We start from the raw sequence: 18,782 nt of genomic DNA, 5'->3' as shown, positions 1-18,782 counted from the left end.
GGCTCCGGGCTCCGGGCTCCGGGCTCCGGGCTCCGGCTCCGGCTCTGCGCGGCGGCGGCGGCGGCGCGGGGACCGAGGTGAGCGGCGGCGACGGGTCCGGAGGCCCGGCCGGAGAGGGGACCGGGTGGCTGGGGTTGGGGGGCCAGACGCGCGCCCCTGCAGAAGGGGGGGCCCCGGGGCGGTGTCGGCGGAGCGGCGCGCGCATGTGTGTGCGCGTGTGTGTGCTTGTGTGTGCGCGTGTGTGTGCTTGTGTGTGCGCGCATAGGTGCGCGCGCGCGACTCCGACTGCGGGGCCCTGGGATGGGGTAGGGGTCGGGCGGAATCTGCGGGGCAGGGGCGGCCCCCTTGGATGGAGGTTCAGCCTCTCCCACCCCAGTCTCCCGGGACCTCCCGAGCTCGTTCTCTCCCAGCCTCTCTCGCGCGCCCCCCGCCCCGCCCCCTTCCCTCTATCTGTGAGTTTGTCCGCGTCTCTGTGGGTGGGTCTCCGTCCAGCTGCCCCGTGTCCCCATCTCCTTCCCCGACGCCGCCCCCTCCCCATGGCAGCTCGTGCCTCCCTCGCCATTGCCCCCCTTAATAGAGCAAACAAAGATGGTCGAGGATGGGGGACCCTTCCTTTCAGAGCCCTGTCCTGCCTCAGCCTGTGGCCCCCACCCCTCTGGCCCCTGGCCTGTGCCTCCATCCACTTCCTGGCTGTTAGCTGGCCCTGCAGAGTGGGTGGGGGCGGGTGGAGGCAGCCGGCAGACCCCAGGGCAGAGGCTCCAGGGCTGGAGCGCTTAGCAGTCTGTAAGGTCAGAGCCTGGGGAGACATCCTCACCATCCCTTGGCAGGTGGGGACACTGGCCAGGTCTGCCTGACCACGGGTCTGCGCCTCAGACCTAATCATGTGGATTTCTAGACCCTGTTCCCATGAACAGAGCCTGACGCTTTCTAAGATTTTTTTCCACTAGAGCCAAGGTAGAAGATTGGGGGAGGGTCCCGGGTCCAAAGGTCACAGGATGTGGTCCCAGCGACTGGGTCACTTCCTCCAAGCGGCCTCCACTTCCCTACCAGTGGCATGGGTGGGAGTGACATGTGTGGACAGAGGCCATGAGGACCGTGTGGTGTGGCCTGGCTGCAAGGTGATTAGTGATGCTCTTGGTGGGAGGGTGGGTGGTGAGTCCCATTCCCTGGATTGATCTGCAGGTGGGAGGGCGCCTCCCTGTGGCCTCTCAAGCTTTCTGCACTGGGCCAGCCTCCAGAATCCTGGGGGTAAGCTGGGACTCTCCAAGTGAGGTCCCGGACCCCAGATTATCCTCCTTGATGGCAGTGCTTGATAAAATGCAATTCCTTGGCCCCCGTCCTGACCTGGTAAGGGGGCACCAGGAATCTGCATTTTGTAAGTCCCCCATGGTCATTCTGATGCACATTCAGGTGTGAGCAGCGCTAGGTGGTAACGTTGGATGAGGGAGACAAAGTCATCTGCCTCCCTCTGGCTGGCAGGCAGCGAAGAGGCCAAGAAGGGCCCACCCTGGGGTCCACAACTTTGCTGTGTCCCTGGGCAAGCCACTCCCCTCTTGGAGCCCAAGTCCCCCAGCAGTCAGAGGAGGTTATGGCCTCCCCAGGGGCCTTCCCTGCCAAACAGTCTGGGATTCTGAGCCCTTTGTTTAAATTGTGGGGCGGGGATTGCTGTGAAGTCCAGCAGGCCTGGGTCAGGATCCCAGCTCCAGCACTGGCTGGCTGTGTGGCCCTGGACAAGTCACTTTGCTTCTCTGGGCCTTGGGTTACTCACCTGAAAACCGGGATCATCATATTACCTTCACCCATCCACCCACAGAGGCTGTCAGGGAGGTCCAAAGAAGTGTGGTGACCCACATCACAAGCACACCATGGTGTGGGTGGATCGGCCATGGGAATGGCTGGCACTTCTGTGTCTTGGCTGTTTTAACTGGGTGGCAGTGGGGACACTCGCATGGACTTAATTCTTCATCAGCAGGGAAAGCAGCCTGTGCAGAAACATTTGTGAGCTAATGGGTTTTTTGTTTCTAATGGATGGCTTAAAAGGCCTGGGGATGGTAACGCAGAGCCGCCTGGCAGAGGCAGGCAGTGTGGTGTGGTGCCAGCTTTCCTGCTCACGCCCAGCAAGTCAGGGGTGCAGACACCAGGAGGGGCGGGTGACAAGGAAAGAGGAACACCAGGAGCTCTCCGGGTACCCCAAGTTGTGGACATTTGTGGATGTGAACAAAACCGTCTTTTGGGGCATGTGTGAGAAGAACAGAGCTCTCATGAGACTCCCGTAGAGGAGGAGAGTCATTCATTCATTCATTCAGTCATTCAGTCATGAAGACCTTCCCCAGGCCCTGCAGATGGCGAGGAGGGCCTCTCAAGATAGAAAGAGCCACGCAGAAATGGGCAGGCTACTGATGCCGTGTGAATGCGGTGCTATCCAGGTCAGAGGGCGGTGTGGGTCGCCCACAGGCTCAAACAGCAGGGTCAGGGCATCCTGCTTCAAGACCCTCATCGTGAAGCCCAGGGGGGCTGCAGGGGGCCAGCACTGAACACGACCAGCCATGTCTTGGATTAGAGGCAAGAAATGTGGATCAGAATCTTGCGCCATTGTGAAGACATGGTTTAGCTGAACAAACAGGTGGCTTCTTGGTGACAAGGCAGCCCTCATTTTTTATTTTAACCACATCTCTCTTTTTTCTTATGTCTTCAAATTGGATCTTGCTGGGGAGCACGTGGTGGCACAGGGGCTTGGAAGTCTGGTGAGCGTATTTGCATATTTCTCGATGACTTCAGAAACACTCAGTCTCGGAGAGCAGCCCTAGTGCTGCTGCTACCCAGGGGCTTGACCGCAGACCCTCGGACCCTCAGCTTCTGGTGGCCGAGCAGGAGGAGCCTTCGGGAGCCAGTGAGAGGGGAGAGGTTAGGGATCCCAGAGTCAGGGCCATCTGCCATGAGAAAACTGCCTAAGCTCTCTGAGCTTCAGTTCTCTCGTTGCAAGGTGCAGATTGGAATAAACAGCTTAGGTGACTGAGGGGGTGGGTTCTGGAGCCAGCTGCGTGGGTTCGAATCCCACCTCTCAGGAGGTCTTAGCAAGTTACTTAACCTCTGTCTGCCTCCACTTCTTCATCGATAAAATAGTGATTCCTGCTGCACTCTAGGCTGTAGGCTGCTGTGAGAGTTAAGCGACTTCACGTCAGGTGCTTGAACAGTCCCAGTTAGGAGTGTTCCCTGTGAGTCGTGGAAAGTAGTGATGTCATTCTGTAGCCACGTGGTCTTCCTATAGTGATGTGCTCTTCTAGTGACATAGCCTTGTGGTGCATAGTCTTGTAGTGCTGTGGTCTTGTAGTGTCGTGATCCTGTGATAACCCTGCCTTGGCATCAGCCGTGGTGTTGGTATTAATGTTAATGTTGGGGTGGCCCTAAGAGTCCAGGCAGGGAGATAAATTCAGTGCTCACTCGGCCTGGCACAAGGAAGCCCCCAACTGATACCTGTGCCCTTCTGTCCCCTGCCCCAGAGGAGTAGGGACAGAAATGGAGTTTGCTATTGTGTTACACCGATACCCACATGCTGGGGTAAGTGGGGATGGGGCAGGGCCAAGTCCTTGTTTAAAAGATGTCAAGATGGCCAGGCACGGTGGTTCATGCCTGTAATCCCAGCAGTTTGGGAGGTTGAGGCAGGTGGGTCACCTGAGGTCAGGAGTTTGAGAGCAGGCTGGCCAACATGGTGAAACCCTGTCTTTACTAAAAATACAAAATTAGCTGGGCATGGTGGCACATGCCTGTAGTCCCAGCTACTCAGGAGGCTGAGACAGGAGAACTGCTTGAACCCAGGAGGCAGAGGCTGTAGTGAGCTGAGATCACGCTACTGCACTCTAGCCTGGGCAAGACAGAGCGAGACACCATCTCAAAATAAATAAATAGATAAACAAATAAAATAAAAGATGTCAAGAAAACACACGGATTCATCTCGGCACAGAGGGCATTGCTGTCCTCAGTTCTGACCCCCAAGCGTGGGCTCCTCTCTGGAAGGGAGGGGCTGCCTGCCGTCTTCTGAGCTCCTGTCCTGCCAGCCAGCCCCTGTGCATAGACCTCCCCAGGCACCGTCTCACCTACTCCTCCCAGCCAGCCCACGAGGTGGACGTGGCCCTGCCCAGTTAACAGATGGGCAAACTGAGGCTCAGGGGGAACCAGTGACTGCCCAGAGCCACAGCAAGGGGGCAGGGCTGGAACTCAAACCTGGGTCCGCATGCTCCACCCCACCACACAGCATGCTCGAAGGTCTGGAAATACTGCCACAGAGCCTTGCCGTCAGGAACCACCATGGTGGGCTCCTCTGACCCCAGCATGAGTCCTGCTCATTTTCTGGAAAGTTCTTAAGGCTATGCTTTCTGTGCCATCTGCTGGGTTGGTTAAAGGTTGCACTGGGTTGCAAAAGCAGTTTCTCCAGCGAAAGCAATCCACCTCATGCCTAGAAGAGAACCCAGGCCAGAGACATGAAGGGAGAGAGGACCTAACCTGGGGGCACAGCTCCCACTTAATGCCAGAAGACCCGAGTTCTGGCCCTGGTTCCACTGCTTACAACCCCTTTGAGTCTGAGGGTGTTACTCTCCATGCCTCAGTTTTCTCATCTGCAAAACAGGAATTTTGATTTCTGCCCTGCGTAGCTCCTGAGGTGAGTAGGATAAAGCTGCCAAATGATAATGGCCAATGCATAGGCAGCTCTTGGGAGGCACTGGACGGCGTCTTAGAAGTTTACCTACTTGCCCTCTTTTAACCCTCTGAAGGGCCTCTGAGGTCACTGTTCTATCATGATCCCATTGTACAGACCAGGAAGGTAGGATACAAAGATATCAGTATCTTGTCCAAGGTCACCCACTGGTAAGGCATTTGGGTCTGATTTAGATGAACAGAAAGTAATCCGTCGTGGCCACTTCTTGGTGGGTAGACATATGGCTCCCTACTTGATTATTCTCAGTAACGGGGAGCTCACTACTCTCTAAGCACCTACGACTGTTAGTCTAGGGCTTGCGTAGGTGGCGGTGATGGTCCCTGGTAAATAGATCCCATGTGGAAAGGGAAGACAGGGAGAAGATCCTGGGCGTGGCTTCGGCCTTGCTGCGGTGGAGGGGCCAGGAGATCTACCTATGGCCGGGAGAGGGTGGGTCCATGTTCTGCTTCATGCCTTCCGCAGGCCAAACCTGAGGCTGAGAGAGGAGAAAAATGCTCAACAAACAGGACAGACAGTAGCTGCTCAAAAAGCCTTGGGGTGGACAAATCCTCTTTCTAGGGGAAATTTTAAATATGAAACCAACATCACCATATTGGACAGAGTCTGGAGAACGGGCTCTGATTCTGCCTGCAGCCTCGCCCCCTGAACGTATTCATTTCCTGTCAATCTGTTCTGAGGTAGAAGTCCTGTTGTGTAGTGTCATTGCCGCACCGCACCTACAGCTCTACGGTTCTCTAGCCTGCTCTTTTCTTTTCTTTTCTTTTTTAGACAGTGCCTTGCTCTTTCACCCAGGCTGGAGTGCAGTGGCACAATCACCACATTCCGGTAGCTGAGACCACAGGCACGCACCACCACACCCTGCCAATTTTTTTATTTGTTTTTGGGTTTTGGTTTTTTGGTTTTCTTTTTCTTTTTTTTTTTTTTTTTTCTTTTTTTTTTTTTATTAGTAGAAATGAGGTTTTGCAGCCGGGCGTGGTGGCTCACGCTTGTAATCCTAGCACTTTGGGAGGCCGAGGCGGGTGGATCGCCTGAGGTCAGGAGTTCAAGACCAGCCTGGCCAACATAGTGAAACCCAGTCTCTACTAAAAAATACAAAAATTAGCCAGGCGTGGTGGCGGACACCTGTAATCCCTGCTACTCGGGAGGCTGAGGCAGGAGAATTGCTTGAACCCGGGAGGTAGAGGTTGCAGTGAGCCAAGATCTTGCCACTGCACTCCAGCCTGGGTGACAGAGCAAGACGCTGTCTCAAAAAAAAAAAAAAAAAGAAAAGAAATGGGGTTTTGCCATGTTGCCCAAGCTGGTTTTGAACTCCTAGGCTCAAACCATCCTCCTGCCTTGGCCTCCCAAAGTGCTGGGATTACAGGCATGAGCCACCGCGTCTGACCGGTTCTGCTTTTTTCACTAGATGTAATATCGTGAGCATCTTCCCTGTCCCTAAGCAGCCCAGGAGCTCGTGAGCAGTCCTGATGGGTTTTTAGGAGCTGCACAGTATCTGTCCCATGGAAGTTCCGTCATTTGTCTTGGAGCCCCCCTTTCAGCGGGGCCTCCACGTGCCCGATGATGTGAAAAGCTGCGTGACCCCAGGCAGGGCTCTCACCCTCTCTGCATCTCAGTTTCCTGCTCTGCTGTCAAATGGGAGCAAGAAGCAACCCACGTCCTAGGGCTTCTGGGAGGAGTAAACGAGGAGATGGGATGTGAAGTGTCTGGCATGTGGCGGGGCTTAAAACTCGGTGGCCATTGTTACTGTTGTTGTTATTATTATTTAGGTCACATATCCTAATTAAATTGTGGATTCTTACAGACAGGAGCCAGATTCTGTGCAGTCCTGTGCCCCACTCCTAGCCACGCTCAGTCATGTTTATGATTTGATTCCTGATGTTCGGTTTCCCCCGAATAGAATGAGTCTCTGTGTGGGCGAGGTGCTGGGAGAACTTGATTCGCATACTCTCATTTTGTCCCCCATGAGCAGAGATCCTTAGCTCCCTTGTAGAAACTGGCTCAGATGGGCAAGTTACTGAACCTGGAAAAGTGAAGGGAAAAAGAAAAATCAAAAACAGAAGAGAAGGCTGGGCGCAGTGGCTCGCGTCAGTAACCCCAGCACTTTAGGAGGTCAAGGCGGGCAGATCGCTTGGGCCCAGGAGTTTAAGCCAAGCCTGGGCAACATAGCAAGACCCAGTCTCTACTAAAAATATGAAAAAATGAGCGAGCCAGGCATGGTGGCGTGCACTTGTGGTCTTAGCTACTCGGGAGGCTGAGGTGGGAGGGCCACCTGAGTCCGGGAGGTCAAGGCTGCAGTGAACTGTGATTGCACTACTGCTTTTCAGCCTGGGCAACAGAGTGAGACCCTGTCTCAAAAAAAAAAAAGAAAAGAAAAGAAAAAGAAAAAAAGAAAGAAGAGAAGAGAAGAGAGAAAAGAGAAGAGAAGAGAAGAGAAACTGGCTCAGAGAGTGTGATGGGCCTCCCCACAGTCACACAGCAGAAAGGGAGGATCCAGGAATGCTTCCTAAAGGAGGTGGCAATGGCCCTGGGCCAGCAGGATGGAGGGTTTGACTGGGCCAACAGGCAGAGGGCTGGTGTTCTAGGTGGGGTGAAGAGGAGGAGGGGGGCTGTCCAAGGGGCATAGCAGTCTGAGCCCAACACCCAAAATGGGGTGGAGTAGAGTGTGGGTGGGGCTCAGGGGTATGTGCTGAGCTGACCTGTAGTCGCAGGGCAGGAATGAGCTGTCTGGGCTCCTGACCCCATCCTGCACCTTGGCCCCGGCCAGTTCCTTCTGTCCGGGCAGGAAGGGGTGCTCTGTGGGCTTGGAGGCTGCAGGCGCCTTCCTGGGGACTGCTCTGTGAGCAGTGATAAAATATTTATCAGCCAGCAGCTGGGCTTCCCTGCACAGGGTGCAGTCGGGGGCAGCTCCCACCCGAGCCTGCAGCCTGAGTTCTGCTGAGTCATGGGGGAGCCCAGTGAGCCACCTGCCCTCAGGCTCCTGGGCCCCCTCTGCCCTTTGGCCATGTGAACGCTTCCTAATGTGTAAGCCATTCGGCTGCCCATAAGGCCAGGCATCCAGCGTGCTTAGTGCTGAGCAGGGTTTCCGAGCTCACCCCCAGGAGGGTGCAGACCTCAGCCAAGGTCGCAGGGCAAAGGACACCCGTGGGCTGGGATTCCACCTGTGCCCACCCTGGCGGCATCCCACCTCCTGAGTCCTCTCAGCACCCAGCAAGGTAGGTACTCTTTGCGTCTGGTTTTAGACGTGGGGATGCCTAGGCATGGAGACGGGGCGCGGTGTGTCGGGTTTCATAGCCCTTAGCGGCTGAGTGGAGATTTGGCCCTGGTCTGTCTGACTCCAAGACCCTGCTGTGTGCCCCTGCCCCGGAGGAGCCCCACTCCATTTCAGCCCTGAATCAGGACTGGGGTGTCTGTCCACCCTGATGTGACACAGTGCTGTGACTTCGGGTTTGTGCTTTTGATTTTTAGAGTAGCAGCAATAACAAAAAACAGTAGCAGATGGCTTCTTCCTACTGCTGCGTGGGGTGGGACAAAGAGCAGGGGGTTCAGATTCTTTTGTTCACTCATTCATAAAAAGCATTCTGGGTGCCCTGGCCAGGGGCCAGCACTCGAGGCTCCAGGGACCAGTGGGGGACGTATCAGATGGACCTGCCCTAGGGGAGCTTATGCCATGGTGAGGGGAGTCAGAGGGGTGGGCTTAGTGCCTGGGCCTGGTCACCTGCTGTGTGACCTCGGGCAGGTTGCTTCACCTCTCTGAGCCTCAGTCTCTGATTTGTGAATTCGGGATAAACTTGGCTTTTTCTCTGAGCAAGCAAGGATCACACCTGTGTTCTTATTCTTTATCACGGCCTCACATCCACCAAAGCCTGCGGACACAGATCAGCCTTTGCACCAGCTCCAGTTTCCAGAGTAGGCCCTGGCAGGCTTTGCATTGGCTCGTCCAGGAAATAACCGTGAGCTGGTGCTGGGGGCCTTAAGGACAGGCTGGTTTTAAGGTGGAAGTTTTGCCTAAGGTGCTCAGAATTCTGAAGGGAAGTGCTGGTCCCCAGAGCCACGCATGCAGCAGCTGTGAGAGGGAGCGGGCTGCATGCAGGCTCTTGATGGGAACCCTGTGGGTGGTCGGGTCATCTCCGATGCCCAGTTCTGGGCTGGGCCCTTGTTGCACCCGCTCACCACCTGCCCGGACACGCAGTCTCTTCCTGCTCACTCTCAGCCTTCTGTCCTCTAGGCCTTCCTCCTGCTGTTCCTATGCCTAGTCCGATTTTCCTGCCATCCTTCACCTGCTGGGCTTCTGCTGGCTCTTTTTTTTTTTTCAGATGGAGTTTCACCTTTGTTGTTCAGGCTGGAGTGCAATGGTGCAATCTCGGCTCACTGCAACCTCCGCCTCCAGCGATTCTCCTGCCCCAGCCTCCCGAGTAGCTGGGATTACAGGCGCATGCCACCACACCTGGCTTACTTTTGTATTTTTATAGAGATGGAGTTTCACCATGTTGGCCAGGCTGGTCTGGAACTCCTGACCTTAGGTGATCCACCTGCCTCGGCCTCCCAAAGTGCTGGAATTACAGGTGTGAGCCACCGCGCCCTGCCTGCTGGTTCTTTAAGCGGCTGCTGGAAGGCATCCTCCTCTAGAAATCCTTCCTGGCCTCCTCCTGTTCACCCCAGGCCGGGCAGACCCACGGCCCTCCCAGCGCCATCTCAACCCGGGCTCTGCTCATGCCTTTGGGCCAGCACTTGTCATACAGAGCTTCTCTGCCCTGTTCCCAGGTCTCCCCGACAGCCTGGGGCTGCTTTGTGTGATTCATCTCTGGGTCCCAGGGCTCAGCTGGAGGCTGGCACAGAGTGGGACCCCAGCAGCATTCGATGAATTGAGAGCATGAGTGAGTGACAGAAATGCTTTAGGGGACAGGAGGCACCTGCCTTAGGGGACAGGAGGAAGCCTGCAGGTGCACGTGGGTGGGGCACTCGCTGCTTCTGTGAACCGTCTGTGCAGGCGGGGCCTCTGGTTTCCTGGCCTTCCAGGATGATGGATGGTCAGACGGACAGTGGAAAATTAAGATTTCTGGGGCCTTGAAAGCGACTGCCATGGGAGTCAGTGCCCTGGGGGGTCAGGAGCACTGGCCTTCAAGTCTAGGCCTCTCCCCTTGTAGCTGAGTGACCCTGAGTGACTGCCCCCTCTCCTAGGCCTCAGAGGATACCTGGGGCCACCCCAGGTCCATTCTGCAAATGCAGCATTTATTCCTGCGAGGGAGGTGGGCAGAGGCAGGCTTGTGTTCTTAGGATGCTCACCCTGGTGTCCCAGAAACACACAGACAGACAGAAAAAAGACCCAAATGAAATGTACCGAGATGGGGAGCGGTAATTTCTCTGGTGGTTTGTTTCTTTTTCCATTTTTTTTGTATTTTTCAAATTTTTAGAGTCCCTTCAGTGACTTTGAGCGTGCATTGAGAGCCCAGTAACACTGGGGGGCCACTGCCATAAAGACAGCCTCGGCCGGGCGCGGTGGCTCATGCCTGTAATCCCAGCACCTTGGGAGGCCAAGGCGGGTGGATCACCTGAGGTCAGGAGTCCGACACCAGCCTGACCAACATGGGGAAACCGCATCTCTACTAAAAATACAAAAAAAATTAGCTAAGCATTGTGGCGCATGCCTGTAATCCCAGCTACTCAGGAGGCTGAGGGAGGAGAAGCGCTTGAACCCAGGAGGTGGAGGTTGCAGTGAGCCGAGATCACCCTATTGCTGCCTAGGCAACAAGAGCGAAACTCCCTCTCAAAAAAAAAAAAAAAAAAGACTCAGCCTCTCCCCTCTGGGACATTTAGTCTGATAGGGGAGGCTGGTCAGAAGACATAGAGCCATGGTGTGATTGGAACTTTCGCAGAGGGAAGCCTGGGGCTCAGGAAGCCCGGAGAAGACCCCAGCCCAGCCTGAGGGCTTGTACAGGTGCCACTGTGCTGAAGGGTGGCTGCGAGGGAGGCAGGTGTGTGGGCGAGGGTGAGTGTAGTGTGGCTGGAGACTTGGAGGAAGGTGAGTAGGAGGACGAGAGACCCACAAGGAGGGAGGGCTGGACCTCAGCCTGAGTGAGTGGGTTTGGTTGGGGGAGCACTGATGTCAGGTCCCTCCTGGGAGCTGCTGTGATTTGGGGCTTTCTACTTTATTCAGTCAACAAACTTTTCTCAGAATGAGGCTGCTCGGGGCCGTAGGGCACAGATACTGATGTGGCCCTTTAGGGTCACAGGGTCCAGGGTTCAAGTCCCAGCTCCACCACTATCCAGCTGTGCAACTTTTGACAGTTTGCTCTACCTCTCTGAGTCTCAGATACTTCATCTTTGAGATGAAGGGCACCTGCCCTGTGGCTTCCTGTGAGGAAGTATAGAAAATGCTGAGCACAGCCCCTGGAATGGCATGTCCCTCCCCCACCCTAAAGTGCACGTTTAGTAGAAGGAAAGGTGGGATGGGGAAGGATGGGGGATAAGGACAGAAGTGAGCGTCTGAACCTAACAGGAGGGCTGGTCCCCGCCTGGTGGGGCAGCAAGGGGTCCCGCCACAGCCCAGCCAGGAGGTGGGCATCCCAGAGCCGCAGCCGTGGCAGCACTGCCTCCATGGAGGTCCCACAGCAGGGCTCACCAGCCTTTGCCCTCCCCACCCTGGGTGCCTGACTGCCCCATGGGAGCTGCTGCGTCTTCCCGTGCCTGCCCACCACGGCAAGCGGGCTGGGACATCTCCCTGAGCCACAGATCCCCTGGTTGGGAGGATAAGGGATGGACACCTGGTCTCAGACTCCCCCACACACACCAGGGCATGTTCCTGGCTCCCTGCCAGAGCCTAGGTGCCTGCTTAGAGGCTCAGAGTCCCCTGCCAGGAACTCAAGGTGACACAGTGGTGGCAGTGTGTGACAGAGGAGGGAGCCAAGATGGGGTTTGAGAGCCTGGGGCAGGGCAGGGCAGTGCTGGGGCACAGGCTGCAGGACCCAGATAGAGCAGGGTCGGACTACAATGTGGTCTCCACATTCGTGCATCCCGGCAGCTCTCACTGGACCCTGGCATTCCAGGGCCACGATTGTCTGCCAGGGTAGCACTGCAGCGGTTCTTCCTTCCTCACCCTACCATGCCACCAGTGGTTGCTGAGTCTGTTCTCGGCCCCGGCATCTGCAGAGCTGGAGTGCTGATCCTCCTCTCCTGGCCTCTATGTGAGGCTCAACTGACACCAGCCCATGAAGGGCTCAGCATGTGCTTACCACATAGTAGGAATCTGCAGGATGGTGGCTGTTCACCCGGAGGGCCAGCCTTCCTTGGACTGGATTCCTGGGAACTCAGGGAAGTGCTCTGCAAAATGTTAGTTAAAAAATAGTTTGGGAGGCCGGGTGCAGTGGCTCATGCCTGTAATCCCAGAACTTTGGGAGGCTGAGGCAGGTGGATCATGAGGTCAGCAGTTTGAGACCGGCCTGGGCGACATAGTAGAAACCCCATCTCTACTAAAAATACAAAAATTAGCTGGGCATGGTGGTGGGCACCTGTAATCCCAGCTACTCAGGAGGCTGAGGCAGGAGAATCGCTGGAAACCAGAAGACAGAGGTTGCAGTGAGCCAAAATTGCACCACTGCACTCCAGCCTGGGCAACAAGAGTGACACTTCATTTCAAAGAAGAAAAAAAGTTTGGGAAACATCCCTTTTTGGGGAGTCCAGCAGACAGTGCAGGCACAGCTCTGTGGAGGCAAGGGTGGCTGCTGAACTCTGTTTCACTCTGTGTTTTCCAGCCTTATGGGACCAGGGGCCTTGCTGGGAAAGAGCAGCCACTGAGCCCCAGGGGGGGACACCTGTGCCTTGTGTGGCTGTGCAGAGGGGGCTGTGGGACTCAGGCAGGGCTGAGGCAGGAGGTGATGTTGGCAAACTGCCCTGTTCAGAGGTCCCTGTGGCCACAGCCTGGAGGGCAGCCAGGAGGAAGAAGCCCAGCCACAGGGAGGCCGATGTGGAGGGGATGCTGTGGCCAGAGCTGTGGCCTGAGAGAGCAGTGGCTGGAGGGAGGAGCTGGCAAGAGTAGGAATCTGTGGGGCCCGGGAGACAGCACAGAGGGAACCTGCACCACGTGGCCATGGACCTGCCTTACCACTGGCCCACTGAGTCGCAGAGGGCGTGGCCACTGGCCCACTGAGTTGCAGAGGGGCGTGGCCAGCAGAGCTGAGATGTCCTCAGGAGAGGAGCCAGCCCAACGAGGTGGAGAGGCCTGCATGCTAGGGGAGAGGCCTGCATGCTAGGGGTCAAGGTTAGCCACACTGCCTTGCTCTGCTGGCCCCAAAGCTGAGAGGACCCTCCAGGGAGGTCTCTGGTCACAGTGCCAGGAAGATTATGGGAAGGCAATGTCACAGTCACTGAGCTCAGGTGAATTTCCTCCTTAAGCATACTCTAATACAGGGGATGCCATAGGCAGAGAGTGGAGAGACTGGGGGAAGGAGGAGGCAGAGGGGGAGGAGGGGGGGGAGGGAGAGGAGGAGGAAGGGAAGGTGGAGGAGGCCCACCCAGGCCCCAGCCAGAGCTCTTCATCCACCTTCCTCCGTGGCTGTCAGCTGGGGTGCCTGGACATAGCCTCTGGTGCTGGGCTCTGGATTCCACCGTGTGCCCCCGCTGGCCTCTCTGTGCCCATAGGTGAAATGAAGACCCCCTGCCCCCCACACTCTGCCTTCTCACAGAGCAATTATGAAAGCCTGGTAAAGACACGGAGGCTGGCACGGGGTGACTGATTTGGCCAAGGTCAGATTTGAATCCAGCACTTAGCTCAGGGTTGGCACATAAGAGGTTCTCAAGAAATACTTGAGTTAAAAGGAGGCTGCAGATGGCTCTCTTGGCCTGGGAATGTCGCAGAGACAAGCACGGTACCTGGTGTTTGGTCAGAGCTAAGTAGCTGCTAAGCCATGTTATTATAGGAGCCACCTAAGGAAATTGCCGCTCTCACTCTACAGGGCCGCCCAAGGCCTCTCTGAGCCCACCAGGGAATGTGCCCACTGTAGTGGGTGGCCTGGACAGTACTGTCCTCCAAACACAGATGTGTGTGGTGGGGCAGGGCTATGGAGAAGACTTTGGTGGATTAGGTTACTCCAAGAAGGGTTTTGCAGGATGAATAGGAGTTGGCCAACCAGACCAGGCTTAAGGGAAGATCATCCCAGACTAAGTGAACGGTGAGCATGTGGACATGAACTGAGCCTGGCTTCCAAGGACAGAGCCTTCTCCCAGGAAGCCGGCCTCTGCTTTCATTCACTCAGGAGGTTTCAAGGAGGCCCCTGGGTCCCCTGCCTCTCCTCTCAGACACCCTGGGAGCTGATGGCTCAAGCTCCCTGCAAGAAGCTGGGAGCTTTTGGGAGCTTCTAACCGCATGGCCACCCTCTGGCCTTATCCCTGCAGCTAAGCCCTGGAGAGCCCCTTCCTGTCATCTGCCCCTTGAGTCTGGGGAAATTCCCGTGGGCAGGCCGGGCGCGGTGGCTCAAGCCTGTAATCCCAGCACTTTGGGAGACCGAGATGGGCGGATCACAAGGTCAGCAGATCGAGACCATCCTGGCTAACATGGTGAAACCCCGTCTCTACTAAAAATATAAAAAAACTAGCCGGGCGAGGTGGCGGGCGCCTGTGGTCCCAGCTACTCGGGAGGCTGAGGCAGGAGAATGGCGCAAACCCGGGAGGCGGAGCTTGCAGTGAGCTGAGATCCGGCCACTGCACTCCAGCCTGGGCGACACAGCGAGACTCCGTCTCAAAAAAAAAAAAAAAAAAAGGAAATTCCCGTGGGCCAAGCCAGTGCTTGGGGAGTGACAGAGTTTGTAGTCAAGATACCCACCTCGAGGGCCACCTGGCAGCCCCAGCTCCTAAGGAAGAGGCTTCTTGCCTTGGCCCCAACCCATCTGCCACCCACGCCCAGAACCACAAGACAGAGGGCCCAGACCTCGGTTACTCAAAACCAGAAACTGCCGAAAAGATCTGAATGAGGAGTCCCCTTGGGGCCAGGGCCAGGTGTCTGGGCAGAGCCATCCTCCCACGCCCAGCACCCCGAAGGAGGGCAGGGGGAGCGGGGAGTCAGGAGGCTGTATCCACCCTGCCAGCTCACCCTGCCTCAGGCTCCAACAAAGGGCAATTCATGGACCCTTGGGGACCCCTGAAGGCAGGTCCCCTAACCGGCCTCAGATCCAGTCCCTCTGGGGTCCCAAGAGCCCTGGCTGCAGAGTTACCCCCTCTCCCCTCCCCATGACTCATTAGCTGCATCCTGAGCCTCAGTCTCCCCATCAGTAAGATGAGAAACCTACTCGTGAGCCACCCGCGGGATGGAAGCAGCTTCCGCGCATGAGCAATTGTGTCCACCCCTGTCATCCTTGATAGGGTTCATGGATGGCTGAAGAGGGGCCAGCCCAATCCTTTGGCAGAAGCCCTAGCCCAGGAACAGTAGCTGGGCCCCGCGCGGGGGTTGGTTTCATTGGCTCTGACTATAGCGACAAGTGGGGTGTGTCCCCCGGACTGGGTGGGGGCCTCGGAACAAGGACTTCTGGAATTGATTGAGGATCCAGGAGGGCCCAGGCCAGAGGGGTGGGCTGGGGAGGGGCCTGGGGCTTTTCAGTTAAACAAGCCGCCTGTGGCTACCCCAACCCCCTACCCCAGTGTCCACAGAGCCTGAGCTGTGAGCCCAGTGAGGCCAGGAGCTGGAAGTCAGGCTGACCCAGCCTCAAGAGTGGTAGAAAATGTGCTGGTGATGGCCAGGCACAGTGGCTCATGCCTGTAATCCCAGCATTTTGGGAGGCCGAGGTGAGTGGATCACCTGATGTCAGGAGTTCAAGACCAACCTGGCCAACATGGTGAAACCCTGCCTCTACCAAAAAAATACAAAAATTAGCTGGGCATGGTGGCGGCAGCTGAGTAGCCCCAGCTACTCAGGAGGCTGAGGCAGGAGAATCGCTTGAACCCACAAGGTGGAGTTTGCAGTGAGCCGAGATCGTGCCATTGTACTCCAGACTGGGCAACAGAGCGAGATTCAAAAGAAAATGTGCTGGGGACGATGGGGAAGGGCAAAGAGCACGGAGGACCGGGGTCAGGAGGCCCGAGGGTCACCTCCTGCCTGCGCTCCAACCGCCTGTGCTGCCTGGCACTGCCCAGCGTGCACCCGCCCCCAACCCTCTGCCCAGGGCACTGTTGTGAGGTTAGGGGCAGACAGTGGGTGTGGGTGCCGAGCACAGGGCCAGGCTGATGTCATTGTCCACAGTGGGGGAGCAGCCCCTTCCTGTCGCTCTGGTCTGTGCTCCACTTGGCCGTGCTGGGTGAGGTCATCCTTCCAGGTGCCAGTGAAATGTCACCTCTGGAGGCTCAGGCCTCCTGCCTCCCAGGGCTTCTGGAGCCTCCCTTTACTGCCCTCTTGTGGCTTTCAGGGGAAGGGAAGTGGCAGCCCGGGACTCAGGGCCTGGCGTGAAGTAGGCACTCTTGGAGTGGAGGCTGCTGGGGTTACTGAAGGCTTGTGCAGTGTTGGGCGGGGTCACCGTGGGAAGCGTGTGGCTCCAGAGTCACAGCTGGACTCTGATCTCAGCCCTTCCACTTACTCACCCTACAACCCGGGCAAGTCAGCTTTCCCTCGGAGCCTCCGGTTCCTCTTCTGAAAAATGTGGGTGGCAATTCTGGCCTGTGGGTCTGCCCCGGGTCGGAGGGTAGATGGTACGCAGTGCCAGCACCCAGTAGGGCCTCCGTGAGTGAGCATGTGTCCTTTACCCCATGCACCGGGACAGTCCTGCTCTGCTGGTGACCCTACATATCCCACTCCTGTGCAAGACCTCAGTCTCACCATCTGTAAAATGGACAGCAGAGGCCGGAATGGACAGAGCAAGACCCTATCTCAAAACAAACAAACAAAAAAGGATTTATCCTCTGTCTGGAATAGAGCCATGTGTATTTAACCACAAAAATGTTTTCCCTCCTCCACCCACAGAGGAGGGCTGTGCTTATCCCTCAGCTTCTCCTTAAGGTGGGAGCCAAGGCTTCCCTTTCAGAGAAGCCAGTGAAAGCCACACCCCTCTCCCCAGTGAAAGCCACACCCCTCTCCCCAGTGAAAGCCACACCCCTCTCCCCAGTGAAAGCCACACCCCTCTCCCCAGTGAAAGCCACACCCCTCTCCCTAGTGAAACGCACACTCACAGCCACCATGACTCTGCCAGGCGTGGGCTGTGGTGCCTGACACCCTCTCAGACATGCCCAGACACATGCTGGAGTTGCTCAGAACTTATACACAGAATCCCGAGCACCAAGGGAGGGGCCAGAATCAAAGCCGAGATACGTGATGCCCCTTCCTCCTAGCTTTGTCCCCTTTCAACCCAGATAGTGCCCAGAAAGACAGTTCCACTTGCAGGCCCTACACCCAGGGCCCTGGCTTCCATGGTACTATCCTTTCTCCCTAGGGGAGCACTGTGATGATGCCACACATTAGAAGTTCCCCTACTGGGGCCGGGCACGGTGGCTCATGCCTGTAATCCCAGCACTCTGGGAGGCCAAGGCAGGTGGATCACCTGAGGTCAGGAGTTCGAGAGCAGTCTGGCCAACGTGGTGAAACCCCGTCTCTACTAAAAATACAAACATTAGCCAGGTGTAGTGACACACACCTGTAATCTCAGCTACTTGGAGGCCAAGGGACAAGAATCCTTGAACCCAAGAGAAAGAGGTTGCAGTGAGCCAGGATCACACCACTGCACTCCAGCCCGGGCGAGAGAGTGAGACGGTCTCAAAACAAAAAGAAAAAAAAGAAGTTCCCCTATTGGGCACCTGGCTTTTACAGCATCTTGTTCTATTCTTGTGGGGGTTTTTTTTGTTGCTGTTGTTTTTATTTTTTGAGACAGGGTCTCGCTCTGTCGCCCAGGCTGGGGTGCAGTGGCATTAACTCGGCTCACTGCAACTTCCACCTCTTGGGATCAAAAGTTGCTCCTGCCTCAGCCTCTTGAGTAGCTGGGATTACGGGTATATGCCACCACGCCTGGCTATTTTTTGTTTGTTTATTTGTTTTGAGATGGAGTCTCTGTCGCCCAGGCTAGAGTCAGTGACACGATCTTGGCTCACTACAACCTCCACCTCCCAGGTTCAAGCGATTCTCCTGTCTCAGCCTCCTGAGTAGCTGGGATTACAGGTGCGCACCACCACGCCCGGCTAATTTTTGTATTTTTAGTAGAGACGAGGTTTCACCATGTTGGTCAGACTGGTCTCGAACTCCTGACTTCGTATTCTGCCTGCCTTGGCCTCCCAAAGTAATTTTTGTATTTTTAGTAGAGACGGGGTTTTGCCATGTTGGCCAGGCTGGTCTTGAACCCCTGACCTCATGATCTGCCCACCTCAGCCTCCCAAAGTGCTGGGATTACAGGCGCGAACCACCATACCTGGCAAATACGATATTTGATTCCTTCTTTTACATCTTTAAGTATGTGAGGCAAATTTAGTTTTATAGTCGCCTTCCAATGGTGTCTCCGGAATTTCCTCCTGGTATGTGTGGTGTTTGCTTTCCCTCCCTCAGGGTGGTCTGTTTCTGTGTGTTGTGTAATTTGAGATCATGAGTTTATCTCCGGCAAGGCTTTATCTGTGAGAATCCCAGCTTGTGGGCATGCGTCCCAGAGCATTATTTATTGTTGCTGATATAGAACACTTGTACATACTTTTGGGGTATGTGTGATATTTTGACCCCTGTACACAATGTATTGATCAAATCCGGATAATCGGGAAACCCATCACTTCAAACGTTTATCTTTTCTTTGCATTTGGAACATTACAATTCTTCTAGCTGCTTTGCAATATATGATAAATTATTGTTAATGATAATTTCCCTATCCAGAGCATTTTTATAATTGCTCTCCCAAGCAGCCTAGGGCTGTCATGGGCCTGGGGCCGCTTTTCTTATCAGTTGGGTTAGGCTTTATAAATTCAAACCTAATCCCAGGCGAGGGCAGACTCTTGGCTAAAGGATCTCAGGAGAACTGCACACTTTTTCCTACCTCAAGCTTGGGAGGAGTCAGACAAGTTTTCTTGTCATCTCTTATTGTCAGTGGGTAGATTTGTTTCTAGGCTACATTTTATTAAGGTT

The 18,782-nt window shown here is 55.7% G+C and overlaps 1 protein-coding gene across 4 annotated transcripts in view; it reads left to right on the top strand.

Annotated features, from left to right (window-relative positions):
* PRR5 (proline rich 5) overlaps positions 1-18,782 on the top strand; it is a 69,903-nt gene continuing 51,121 nt past the window's right edge. For 3 of the 4 annotated variants that reach the window (XM_077949365.1, XM_077949364.1, XM_077949362.1), the window contains exon 1: positions 1-77. The gene's annotated coding sequence lies outside the window, so the exon portion shown is untranslated. Of the gene's footprint in view, positions 78-7,414; positions 7,927-18,782 lie in introns of those variants that run through there. The other variant, XM_015150548.3, reaches the window with a different exon arrangement.

This window comes from Macaca mulatta, chromosome 10 (assembly GCF_049350105.2).
Source record: "Macaca mulatta isolate MMU2019108-1 chromosome 10, T2T-MMU8v2.0, whole genome shotgun sequence".
Taxonomy (NCBI): Eukaryota; Metazoa; Chordata; class Mammalia; order Primates; family Cercopithecidae; genus Macaca; species Macaca mulatta.
The sequence above is the reverse complement of the archived record's forward strand: the minus strand, read 5'-3'. Positions and strand labels throughout refer to the sequence as shown.